We start from the raw sequence: 14,513 nt of genomic DNA on the forward strand, positions 1-14,513 counted from the left end.
TTTTTCTGTTTGCAATTTCTTTCTGGATTGGTGAGGATCTTTTATTTTTTTTATGTAATTAATTGCTATATCGTCCAAGGCTGGAAGATCGTGGTATATTTTTATTTGCGTACTAGGTCTCAGTCGAAAAGTGTAGCCACCATGGAGAATAGCGATTCTGGGGTGAACGTAGCAGTGCAGCAGGAAGTAGCTGTTGACCATGGGATAATGAGCGGGGACGACAAACACTTTGAAGGGGCTGTATTGTTCAGTGGACCGCTACTGGGTGATCCTTTATGCAGCGGGCTTTGTCCACAAACGCGGGCTTTTCCCGACGACGCGGGCGAGCCGGGACTAGGTCAGGTATGCAGTGAAAGTGCAGCTACCCTTAGCGAAGCTATGGTTTCACAGGCGAACGAGGTGAGCGCGTCGAAAGTAGCAGATGACAATGTGATACTGCAGTTTTTACAGAAGATGGATAAAGATAATAAGGAAAGATTGGAAAAGATGGATAGGGAGTTTAAGGAGATAGTGGACGCGATGCGTAGAGGTAATAAGGAAAGATGGGAAGCGATGGATAAAGGTAGTAAGGAAAGTATGGAGGCATTGGATAAGGGAAAGATAAGAGGCAATGAAGAAGCTACACACAGTTATCGATGAGCGTCTGCCCGCAGTTAATAATCGGTTAGATGAGGGGGAGAAGAATCTGGGTGCGTTGAAGCAAGTATGTGACACCGTGAAAGAAAAAAACTAATAATTTGGAGGTACAAGTATTTGCAATAGAGAGTGATACTACTGAACGTAGGGACGTGTTGCCGGATGAGCGAATCAAAGAGGTAGTGGTCAGAATGAATACGATTACTGCAGATGCAGAAAAGATCAGTACAAGAGGCGAGACAGGTTCTGACAGTACGCAGCGAGAGGTTTATGCCGATCAGGAGGAGATACAATCACCATTACAGTTTAAAGAGGCACAATTAGAAATAAGTAGGAAACATAGTGAAGAACTAGCACAGTTGCAATTAGCGTGCAGTAGCGAAGGTGACACACCACCAGGTAGATTGCAGAGGGAGAGTGAGATAAACTCAAAAAGCGAAAATAGGCAGAAAGAGGAAGACGAATTCAGAGAGTCAGAGGAACGGTTGTGTCGGATAAAACAGGTGGCAGACCCAACTGGGTATAGTCCAAGGCTGTCTCAATTTCAAGATTTATTACCTTCATCGTGGGGACTGCTCCTCAAAACGAAGTTTGTGTATAACCATTTGAGGGATGAGGCTAGAGCGAAAATGCAGGAAGACATTAAAGACTGTAGTAGCTATTTAAAGGAATTCTGGTCGAAAAGTAAGCAGGACCAGCTTAAGCAAAGCATATTAATGATGCCAAATCGTAACGAAGGTGGTATAAGGGATTCAGTGTCGTGCTATCAGGAAAGGTTCAGACGAAACAGATATTTGGATGTGCCATACGAACCTGGGGAGTTCATCAGAATCTGTATAACTAAGTTGCCAGTGAGATGTATCAGACAAACTCTACTAATATGTAGGAATGCAGATACCATACTTCTGATCAGAGAATAAAACACCAGTAATGGCATCTGTTAGGCTGGTCTCTCAGAGCAAAATTTGCAAATTTTTATTTCGAACAGTAAAGTAAAAGAACTGTTTCTTCAAAGAAACCAGTTGCTAAAATGTTATGTAATAATTCCAATGAGTCCAGTTTAATTAGTGTGATTTGACTATTGTAGGTACTTAACACGTAATGTAAAAAAGGTAAACATTGTGATCTGTATGGAATAGGGTACGTTTATACTGCTGTTACAGGTAACATCAGTAATGTGATCGAAGTTTTTAAATTAGATGCCATCTGATCTATAGTATGTCATTGTCGTGGTGACAGTTATAATGAAGTGCTGTGTATGGTTGTTCGGAATCGGGTGTTACGGAGAGAGGCCACTAGCACCAAAGTTTCTAACACTTGGGCTGCCCATTTCTCCCAGCTTGTATATTCTCTGCACACATTTAATTTTCATGTAAACTTAGATTCCTAACTAGCAAATTCTTTACTGTGTGTAGTGGACCATTCAGAGTGAGGCGGATTGTCCATGAAAATGCTGTACTGATTGAGACGATCAAGGGAAAACAATCTCGTGGGCTTCATCACATTTCTAACATAAAATTATGGAAGAGTTAAGGATAGATCTAAAGTAGGCGATTTATGGTAGATAGTGTATTTATTTGTGGTGTGTAACGTTGTGCAGGGTCAAATCGAACATAAGAATTTTCAGGCAGGATGTCAGGAAGTATGACGGAATAGACTGGTTGAATGAGTCATGAACAGGAGTCGACAGAGTGGTGTATGTACGTATTTTTTGTCATATGAATAAGGATCAAGCAGAAACGACGTGATGATTAATGAGTGAATAAAGATGGTAGATAGAGAAGCGACGTGATAAATAGTAGTGGATAAAGGTGATATTTAAGGAAAGAAGCGACGTGAAGCAGTGTGATTAATAAAGAGAGATTCGACGTGATGAAACAGTGGTAAATAAAGGTGAGTGGAATTAATAATGTGGAGATAGATGTATGTTACAGAGAGGCCTGTGTATGCTACAATAGAGATTGATGCCAATGGCGAAGGAAGACCAGGAAATGATGGAGTAATGGACGGACGGAGAGCCGAAATACGAATAAAGAGATGAGGACAACTGCACAATGTGAAAGGACATAAAGGGAGTATGAGATCCAGATGGTGAACGTTGTGGAATACTGACGTAAGATGTAATATAAGTGTAGATCTAATTCTTAGCATAACATTTGCGATTTGGCAAAAATAATATTTTTGTTGTTGTTGAAGCCTGGTACCAGTATAACTAATCAAAACGGTACCAAGAATGTGTACAGTTATTTTGCAGGTTGAATAATTTGTGTATTTTTTGTTCTTGGATGAAATGTCGCAATTCTAAGTTGGTGTTTAGCAGAATGATTAATGGGGAAAGCGAATGCGGAGGTAAGCCGATGGAGAGAGGTGCCAGAGTGAAAGGACGAATTCGGAGACTGGAAAGCTATCTCCGAAACAGCTTCATGTGTTATGTGGTTGAGTATAAGAGAGGAAAGGTATGGTATGTTGTCGTGAGTGTGGTGGTGTTATGAGTATAAGGGAGCAAAGGTATGGTATGTTGTCGTGAGTGTGGTGGTTTTAAGGTTAGCTGACTTCTATACCTATTCTGGTAGTGTATTAATGGATTGAATGAGAAGGAAAATGTGATGTCTGGTGAGTGAGAGTCGTAGAGTAGTGTGATCAATGCGCACACTCCTGTGAAGGGGATGCTACCGATCTGTAACTAAAACATTATTGTGTATTGTTTGATTGGGATGAACCTCGATGGCAGGTCAGGATCTGACATCAAGTGGATGGTTCATACATGTCCTAGAAATGTTGTTATATATAATAAAATGTAAAATATATAAAGAGATACTAATTTCAGTCTGTCACAAGCACAAAGGTGCATTGTATGTTGTAGATTTAGAGTCATCAGTTTCTAAAATGTTTGTTGTGTTAGGATGTTAAAGTAGTTTAATATTTAATAACATGTGGTAGGTAATTGAGAGCTGTGTAGATTATTTCTTATTTTTTTTGTTAGAACACTTTCAATGGGTATTAATTTCAGTCTGTCACAAACACAAAGGTTCATTGTATATTGTAGCTTTAGAATCAACAGTTTCTAATATTTTCATTGTGATAGGATGTTAGAGTAGTCTACTATTTAATATTGTAATTATGAGCAGTATAGATTGTTTCTTATTCCTTTTGTTTTTTATTTTACACTTACATGTTTTGTATGAGGGACGACAGGTACAATGAATAGCACGAGTGTGGGCTGTCTATAGAAAAGAGATAAGTGTTGATGTTGTATGGGTAGAAAACTAGGGTGTATGATTTTATGTTTTTAGAACTAAGATTCTTTTATTACCAATACATCTAATAGATCATACATGTAATCAATGAGTATTTAAATAATGTAAGAATATCCTTTTGTCTGTAATGTTGCGAGATGCACGGAAAGGTCTGACTGATTGGGTGTCGTAGCGCCCATACCGCTAGCGGGCCGAGCTGACGTCGCCATGGCGACGGGCAACAGAGCCGCGGCACTCCCCACTCCACTGTCGGACGGGGTACACTCCACGCCCCCGCTACAGCAGGTCAACGGCCTGGGGCGACACGCACGTACCACTGGCCATTCATAAGTTCCGCCACCCTTACGACTGGGGAAAGTATCCTGCGGAGGCAACAGCGGGAGGTCTCTTCCGCTCAACAGGGCGCGCAGCGGTGCCACGGCAGAATGGACGACGCGCGACAGAGCCCGGCGGGCATTTTTTACCAGCAACTATTAACTAGTACTGGACTGTGGAGCCGTGAAACAAGATGACTGCTCGTATGTCTCCATAAGGTGGAAAGTGAAGGACTGGTGTTTCCGCATTGTGAGTGGTGGAAAAGATTTTGTCTTTAGCAGACAGGACGATTGTTTTGTTTTGTCTTGACCACTGAACGGTGGGATCCATAAACTTTTGGCAGTGACTTGTTAAGTGTGCTTTGTGAACTGCATGTGGGACGCTTGCTATTCTTGAAGAGAACAGTTGTCGTTTGGTGACTAATTATTGTAATTACGCAAGAAACTAGAGTGGGACATTGACATTTGTGTCTGTAGTAGGAGACATTTCTTGAATTGGCGCGGGAATAAGTGCTGTTTGTTGGAACTTACGACTTTTAATTACACCATGAACTGAAGGGACAGAACCGTGGGTAATAGTAGTTGTAGGACCATTTCTGGACGACCAGATTCGTGTGGATGGTACTCTGAGAGTGACTATGACATTTGTCTTTAATGTGAGATACAGTTTACTGTTCAGTGTGTGTTGAAAATGCCGATTTGAGTGACTCAAAGACTTTCGTCCGGGAAACCATGGGAGAGCTTTGACACCGAGACAGTGTTTCTAGGAAAACTATCAGCAACTTTTTGACCCCAAGAAAATCACAGAATGAAATGATTCCGTGGGACTCGCAAGATAGGGAATAATGTATTTGTAATTGTGTAAATGTTTTCTTTTTTTATATGTTTCATTCCTGAAGGGACAGCAAGTGTAATTGTATTTCATTAACATTTGTGTTTAGAATAGTTAGTGTTTGTTTTTTGTTTGGTTCTGGGTTATCAAGTTCACGTAGCATGTTTATTAGAATATTTGGTACAATGATGCTCTAATTATTAGCCAGTGGCGTAATACTAACGTAGTGGCTCTTGTAGCATTGATCAGTAAGGTTGTCACAGGGGACAAGGGTTTGCATTGCACAACAAATATCGGAATTAACTGATGCATTTTGATGTCGTGGACAGTAATGATCTTATTGGTGTGTTGACTGAAGCCACTTATTTGCATTATCACAGTGGTGATATTTCACATTAAAGTGTAACGAAGGCTAGTCGAAATGCAAGTTCTTGTCGTCTAAATGTGTGACAACAGAGAAATGAACAGTAGAGTAAGATACGAGAGCTACTGCTGGATTCAAGCACTTATTGCTAAACCATTTACTGCGTGTATTGATCAAAGTTGATCGACTGACTGGCTCAGCAGCAGGTATTTGTACTGGTGGATGAGGATAAGGTTAAACTCACTGTCAAGTAGTTGTGGCAATTGCTTAGGTGATGATAGTTAATGAGGTATGACATGATGTCTTAGACGAACTATATTACGTAACCAGTATGTAACTTGTATATTTCATTGTTTTTCTTCTCAGTTTTATTTCTCTGTAGGTTTGAGGTATATTTTAGAGTAATGGTATGGAGCTTAACATTCTACGTGTAACTAGTGTGCGAAATTTTTTCTTTTGCTGATTTTGTTTTGTATTTAGACATTGCCGTGTAAACATTATTACAACGCAGTTTATGAATGTCAGATTACTTGTTCTGTGTTTGGACGGTGAGCTATTTAAAATTTCATGAGTACAATTAGTATTTTTTTATTTGTTTTAGAATTATTGAAATTTGGATTACTCATAAAAATAACGAAGATCCCAGTAACTAAAGCTAATTTTTATCTCAACATTATTTTTTTATTTGTATGATATGTTTTATTTGTCATGTGGATTGTTGTAAATTTGTATGTGTACGTTACTCCGGATTGTGGAGAGTACAATAATGCAACAACTGTCAATAATTTGGTAAAGTAACAACATTTGGTCGTCAATTTGAGGTCACCAGGGACTAAGGTCTCCTCCTGGTTATTTTGATAACTTGCTACGTTTGTTCTAATACAGTTTTCTTTAAAAAAATGTTCGGAACTACCCTCGCATTGCAAGGATAGTACCGTGCCATATTTTTCTGCATGGGTAGCCGGTGGTGAAAGGGTACAGTACCGCCCAACATTGAAAATAGGTACGAAATACTTCATCATTTTTGTCAGAACAACACATTTTTTGTGTAAAAATAACTCAATTTCAATTAATGCAGCGAAGCCGGATACCAGTGTGGGAAAGAATGACAATTTATTTATTTAATTGATCGCATGTGCACTCCCACAAAGTAAATCCCTACATCCAGTTTGGTGAGATCTGTGAAATGAATGAATGTATGGTCGTCTGCTAACTGCAGATAGTGAATGTGGATATATGATCATCTTTGAGTCGATCCTTTGGTGGGACCAAAGAGATGAAAGGTATCAGAGCTTTGAGCGCCTGAAATGTGGCTGACGAATAAGGTAGCAAGGTGCTTCTCCCACTTCGACAGAGGTGCGAGAGAACCGGAATATGGCCATGTTTCAGCACTCTGCCGCTGGATCTTCTGCTGTTAAGACCTGTTTTAGTTGTGCTCAGCAATGACGAAAGACTGGAGGCATGGTATGCATGTGGAATATTTAAGAGTAGTTTGAATTAATAATTTCTCTTTCTCAGGAACTTTTGTGGGGAGAATTAAATGTCAGGCAGGTAATATTAAGGGGATTGTAGTAATCTTCGGAAGTGACCAACGGTCACAATGAAACCACGTGTAGTTATAAGTTGAGATACTTGCGTGTGCTTAAGTTAAGCTGAATTACTAGCGTGTGTACAATAAGTTGAAATATTTATGAAATAGCGTGTGTATCATAAGTTGAAATATTTAAGAAATTACGTGTGCAGGACTTGAAATTAGAGACGAGTACTTCCACGTGGTGAGTACTGTGTGAGTCTCAATCTGTGTATGAGACAAAGGATAAAGAGAAGTACTCGTCCATGGTATCAGTTGAGGACTCGCGTGTGGGCTTAACATTAAACTGCATGATATGATTCCGGGTGACGCTAGATTTAAACTCTGAGAGAGAATCAAGGTGAGTCGGCCGTCTATCCAGCAACGCCACTTGGCTTGCATTGCACAGGAAGACGTGCATTTATCTCCAGAGTTCACAGTAGGAAAGTAGAAGTACAAAGTGGGGCAGTGTCGTGTGAAACTGGGATAAATATTAATTGAAGTGGGAAAGCTGAAAGTGATAATGTTGTAACCATTCTTTGTGTAGTATTTCATATTGTTGTGTGGTGTATGTCATGTAATTTGGGTATGTGTGGTTTGCATGGGAGAGTAGCGAGGTAGTTTAAAAAGATTTGTGGGTTATGCTTGTTCCTTCTGTATCGCTCGATCTGGAGGAAAGTTTCGTGATGATTGTGAGAGTCGAAGTATGAGGTATAATAAAAGATCTACCATCCTATCCAGAAAGTGCACTGTAGCGTTAAATAAATTACGAGACCATAATATAGAGATTCACTAATGTAAAGCCAGGCCCATTGGGTGGAATTTCTCATGTGATATTGTGTAGGTTATAGAATTTGTGTGTTTTGGAATAAATAATATAGTGAAAAGAAAAAGATTGGTGGATTTTTCCATTGAATTGCATGTTGTCACGATGCCCCGAATTTATAATGTGTGCGCCATTCACATTCAGAGCGGTGGCCACGTGTTGATAAAAGCCGTTAAATAAAAGACAAAAAGAAAATGTGGTATTGCCAGTGCGTAGTGTACAGTCAGAGTTCTGTAATTCACTGATAGTCAGATATGCGTTTCCGTTGCGTAGTATTCATACAGGAGGATAATTTGTAACTAAATAGTAAGATACGAGAATTCATGTTACTCGATAAATTAAGGAAGAATCCACTCGCTTGGCAAACCACTCATCTTGCAGGCCTGACTGCTTGATGCCACAGTATGAGTAAGGCAAGTGGGTGCCTCTCACAATTACTATCGTTTGATATGCGTCCCAATGTCATTCAGTTTAATTTCTTAACAGTATTAAGATCAATTTTCTTTCTTATGTACCATCTGGTACTGCCATACTCGTACCAGCCTGATTCAGGCATATTATAAAAACGACTTGCATGAGTAAAACTCTAAGCTCTTTGAAGAACTCTATATTATGCATCGCTGTCTTACAAATATTATATTAACGATACTTTCAATGCTTATTCAGAATCATGTCATCATTATGAGGTACACCTTACTTGACATTTGGACAGAGACGTCACGAGTCACACACATAAACCTTTCCCAAAAACAAAATGTGTTATTTGAGTAACTATCACCTAGCGAGATGACGCAGTGGTTAGCGCACTGGACTCGCACTCGGAAGGACGACGGTTCAAACCCGCGTTCGGCGATCCTGATTAAGGTTTCAGGTGATTTCCCTAAATCGCTGCGCAGTGCTTAGCACACTGGACCCGCATTCGGGAGGACGACGGTTCAATCCCGTCTCCGGCCATCCTGATTTAGGTTTTCCGTGATTTCCCTAAATCGTCTCAGGCAAATGCCGGGATGGTTCCTTTGAAAGGGCACGGCCGATTTCCTTCCCAATCCTTCCCTAACCCGAGCTTGCGCTCCGTCTCTAATGACCTCGTTGTCGACGGGACGTTAAACACTAACCACCACCACCACCTAAATCGCTTCAGGCAAATGCTGGGATGGTCCCTTTGAAATGGCACGACCGACTTCCTTTCCCATCCTTCCCTAATCCGATGGGACCGATGATATCGCCGTTTGGTCCCCTCCCCCAAATTAACCACATAACCTTGAATAACTATCGATGTATTCGTATGTCACAGATTCATGTTGTACAGATTTCAGACATGTTTATTTTAAAGCCAATGTTAGTGTCAGTCGCTGTTTTCGGTATGAAGTGGTAAATAAACAAGTGTTTTATCTAAAAAAAACCTGAATGGAAGTGACTTATGCAGTACGGTCTTTTTTTAAGATGAATTCTTTATCTGGAATTTAGTCTGTTCATATAACTCGTTTTATTATATTCCCATTGTTTCCTTATAGCATTTCTTATGTACACACATTCATTAAAAAAAAGTTTTGCATCACCCCAGTTCCCAGAACTCCTGAGGATAGACGTTGACTGTGGATTTTGTACTACAGACACAGTCCCTTTTACTGTTGAGAGATGACACTAAACCTGCCCAAAGATGTAAACAACCATGCTGAGCAGCGCCTATTGGACGGAGGGGGTCCGACAGCCGATCAGTTCCAGGAATGGACCACTCAGGATTTGCATCACGTTTTCTTCACCGATGAGTGTCTCATATGCCTTCAACTAGACAATCGTCGGAGACGTGTTTGGAGGCAATCCGGTCAGGCTGAACGCCTTAGACACACTGTCCAGAGGGTGCAGCAAGGTGGAGGTTCCCTGCTGTTTTGGGGTGCATTATGTGGGGCCGACGTACGCCGCTGGTGGTCATGGAAGGCGTCGTAACAGCTGTACGATAGTGCAACCATATCGGCTGCGTATTGGCCAGGCATTCGTCTTCATGGACGACAATTCGCGCCGTCATCGTGCACATCTTGTGAATGACTTCCTTCTGGATTACAACATCGCTCGACTAGTGTGGCCAGCATATTCTCCAGAAGAACCCTGTCGAACATGCCTGGAATAGATTGAAAAGGGCTGTTTATGGACGACGTGACCCACCAACCACTCTGAGGGGTCTACGCCGAATCGCCCTTGAGGAATGGGAAAATCTGGACCAAGAGTGCCTTGATGAACTTGTGGACAGTATGCCACGACAAATATAGGTATGTATCAATGCAAGAGGACGTGCTACTGGGTGAAGCTCTCGGTGTATGGTGCTATGACATGCAATGTGTGGTTTTCATGAGCAATAAAAAGGGTGGAAATGATGTTTATGTTGATCTCTACTCCAGTTTTCTGGACAAGTTCGGTAACTCTTGGAACCGAGGTGATGAAATACTTTTTTGATGTTTGTGTAAGCTCTTGAACGTATTTTATTTTTATTAATTATTGCTCCTTAATTCTTAAGCCAATCCTGTTTATTGCTCTATCTCGTAGTGTAATACAGTTGTTACTTAGATATACAGGGTGTTTGTTTTAAATTGAGACAACTAAATAACTTGAAAACGACGCATGGTACGGGAAAAAGTCGTAGATGATAATTTAATACTAGTAAAGGAGACATCTGTTTGTGCTACAATTGGCCACCTGGCTTTCCCTCATGCTCGAGAGAGGTCAGCTTTGTATTTCCAACGAGAGCCCATCATTTTTATTGTGTATTCGGATTCTACGGCAAAAAATACGCACGGTTTACTCAATCATTGTTTCCCATTCGTAGTAGATGGCGCTGTACACGACAAATGTGCCTGTTTTTGCAATTAAGAGCCGAGGCATTTGATTGTCCACTTCATTTACGATCGAACTCTAAACCTTTGTATTCTAACGGTTGATATTTATGTTAGGAATTTCCTTTAATGTTGTAAATCTGATAGTACAATACAGAAAGGTTAGTCGTTTCAATGTCTAGTTAGAAACTACGGCTCAACACAGTCAACTCCAAAGGGAACAGAAAATTATGTTGCCATACAAGTAGCTTATTTGCCAGAAATGTCAATGCCTAGCCATATCATCTGTATTGTTCAACCACATTTGCGACACTCATGTAACATCTGAACATGGTTTGAGTAAACTATACGTATATTTTTGGATAGGATCCGAATATGGAAGAAAAATACGTGGTGCCCATTTGAAAATAGAAAGTTGAACCCCCACGCAGGAGGGGTGGTTAGTTGGTGGCTAGCAGTAGCACAGAGATGTGCTCCTTTTACCAATATTAACTTTTCACCTAGGTCCTAGAACATGTCTTTCGTACAACGCGTCGTTTTCGAGATATTTAGTTGCCTCCATTTAAAACAGTAACCCTTTATACAGGGAGTGTCTCCTAAGAGTCGTCAGGCGCATTTTCTCTGGTATTTTGGCAGATATTTGTGGTTTCGTTTTTTTGGTGTGTATCTGGGGTCAGCCCAGGGAAATACTGGTCATCACGTCTTTTATGCGACTCCACTGTGGACAAACAAAAACAGTTTTAAAGTGGAATTTCACGTGCCCATTCGATAGAGCGGCCCCAAATTATTTGTGCGATATTCGTGTCGTCGGTATGTGTTAACAGGGAGAGTAAAACACGGAGAATACTCAGTACTCCAACAGCGACTGAGCAGCGCTGCTACTGCGTGGCGGCAGCAGTCAGAGCGTGCCAGGTGGTTCAAATGGCTCCGAGCACTACGCGACTTAACTTCTGAGGTCATCAGTCCCCTAGAACTTAGAACTACTTAAACCTAACTATCGTAAGGGCATCACACACATCCATGCCCGAGGCAGGATTCGAACCTGCGACCATAGCAGTCGCTCGGTTCCAGACTGTAGCGCCCAGAACCGCAAGGCCACACCGACCTGCTCTCCTGCAGTACTATTTTACTCTCCCTGTTAATACATACCGATGAGACGAATATCGCACAAGATTAATTTAGGACCGCTCTATCGAATGGGCACGTAAAATTCCACTTTAAAACTGTTTTTGTTTGTAACGAGAAACAAACCGACTCTTTCCGTCCACAGTGGAGTCGCATGAAAGACATGATGACCAGTATTTGTTTGGGCTGACCCCAGCTACACGCCGAAAAAGCGAAACCGCAGATATCTGCTGAAATACTAGATAAAATGCACCTAACGACTCTTAAGAGAGACGCGCGGTGCATCTTCGCTACAAAAACTCTTATCCACTTCCACTACACAGTCCAAGCCGCTGCAAATCACCGCCGTTTCAGTAGGTATACAGTCATACTATTACAGAGACGTTTATTGGACAATAAGTTTACGTATTTTGTTCAATGTTTTATATACATACACTAATGGCCATTAAAATTGCTACACCAAGAAGAAATGCAGATGATAAACGGGTATACATTGGACAAATATATTATACAAGAACTGACATGTGATTACATTTTCGCTTACCAAGCATAGATCCTGAGAAATCAGTACCCAGAACAACCACCTCTAGCCGTAATAACGGCCCTGATACGCCCTGGGCATTGAGTCAAACAGAGCTTGGATGGCGTGTACAGGTACAGCTGCCCGTGCAGCTTCAACACGATACCACAGCTCATCAAGAGTAGTGACTGGCGTATTGTGACGAGCCAGTTGCTCGGCCAACGTTGACCAGACGTTTTCAGGTGGTGAGAGATCTGGAGAATGTGCTGGCCAGGGTAGCAGTCGAACAATTTCTGTATCCAGAAAAACCCGTACAGGACCTGCAACATGCGGTCATACATTATCCTGCTGAAATGTAGGGTTTCGCAGGGATCGAATGAATGGTAGAGTCACGGGTCGTAACACATCTGAAATGTAATGTCCACTGTTCAAAGTGCCGTCAATGCGAGCAAGAGGTGACCGAGACGTGTAACCAATGGCACCCATACCATCACGCCGGGTGATACGCCAGTATGGCGATGACGAATACACGCTTCCAATGTGCGTTCACCGCGATGTCGCCAAACACAGTTGCGACCATCATGATATTTTAAACAGAACCTGGAGTCATCCGAAAAAATGTCGTTTTGCCATTCGTGCACCCAGTACACCATCGCAGGCGCTCCTGTCTGTGATGCAGCATCAAGGGTAACCACAGCCATGGTCTCCGAGCTGATAGTCCATGATGATGCAATCGTCGTCGAACTGTTCGTGCAGATTGTTGTTGTCTTGCAAACGTCCCCATCTGTTGACTCAGGGATAGAGACGTGGCTGCACGATCCGTTACAGCCATGCCGATAAGATGCCTGTCATCTCGACTGCTAGTGATACGAGGCCGTTGGGATCCAGCACGGCGTTCCGTATTACCCTCCTGAACTCACCAATTCCATATTCTGCTAACAGTCATTGGATCTCGACCAACGCGAGCAGCAATGTCGCGATACGATAAACCGCAATCGCGATAGGCTACAATCCGAGCTTTACCAAAGTCGTAAACGTTATGGTACGCATTTCTCCTCCTTACACGGGGCATCACAACAACGTTTCACCAGGCAACGCCGGTTAACTGCTGTTTGTGTATGAGAAATCGGTTGGTAGCTTTCTCATGTCAGCACGTTGTAGGTGTCGCCACCGGCGCCAACCTTGTGTGAATGCTCTGAAAAGCTTATCATTTGCATATCAGAGCATCTTCTTGCTGTCGGTTAAATTTCGCGTCTGTAGCACGTCATCTTCGTGGTGTAGCAATTTTAATGGCCAGTAGTGTATAAAGAAGTTAATCAATACTCTGTCACTGACTCACCTTGAAGGTGGTATGTTTATCAGCCGAAGTATCGGACGAAGGAGTCTTACTGTTCTGGATGCACGCCAGAAATAAAAAGAAACATTCTAGCCGCCAGGAATATTTCAAGAAAAACAAAGATGTGGCCAGCTTCTACCGTGCCAGTTATTTGAGCAGTATAAAACAGCGAGCACGTTTGGTAGCCACGATCCAGTACTTACATGTTTTTACCTTTATTACTTAGCGCGCATACATGAGTCAACAAACATTTTACGTCGGCGAAGCCCTCCAGACAGGAATTCAGAAACATTGAGTTTCAGTATTATTTGAGACATAATTATAGACGACTATTTATTGGATTTAGATCAATTAAAGCTATTCGAGTTTGACTAAATACTTAATGAAGAAGATAATGTATGTTAAGGTCTTCGATTATTACACTGACAACTTAAATGCTCCCTTGACACACGTCCAGCTACGCTAACACTCCCAGATGTGAGGTATGAATAACGGCGCTTATGTGAAGCCGTGTGCTGTGAGAGGCGATTTTGCAGTTTATGGGAGGTATTCTTCACTCTTGCGTGTCACATTGCAAACAGAGCTATTTTCTCGAACGAATGAGTTTTTTGGAAGCTTATACTTGGTCTACCCTAGTGTCACGTTGTCGTGCGAATGTGTAGTCAACTGACATTCGCGTACGCCCTCGACACTGAGCATGCCTACTTATCTGAACGATGGAAGAGAAGACAGAAGCTCACAGCACGTGCTTTTCGCTCATCAGCCAACGATCATTACTGCGTTATTCTTACGTGACACAGGATAAACAGTTCCACATAAAGTCCTCTTCAGAGAAGACTGCATGGAAAAGTTTCTCCTGTGCCTTATAAGAACAACGTAGAGGTTGGTAAATGACTTTGCAAGTT

Source organism: Schistocerca nitens, chromosome 7, assembly GCF_023898315.1.
Source record: "Schistocerca nitens isolate TAMUIC-IGC-003100 chromosome 7, iqSchNite1.1, whole genome shotgun sequence".
NCBI classification, from domain to species: domain Eukaryota; kingdom Metazoa; phylum Arthropoda; class Insecta; order Orthoptera; family Acrididae; genus Schistocerca; species Schistocerca nitens.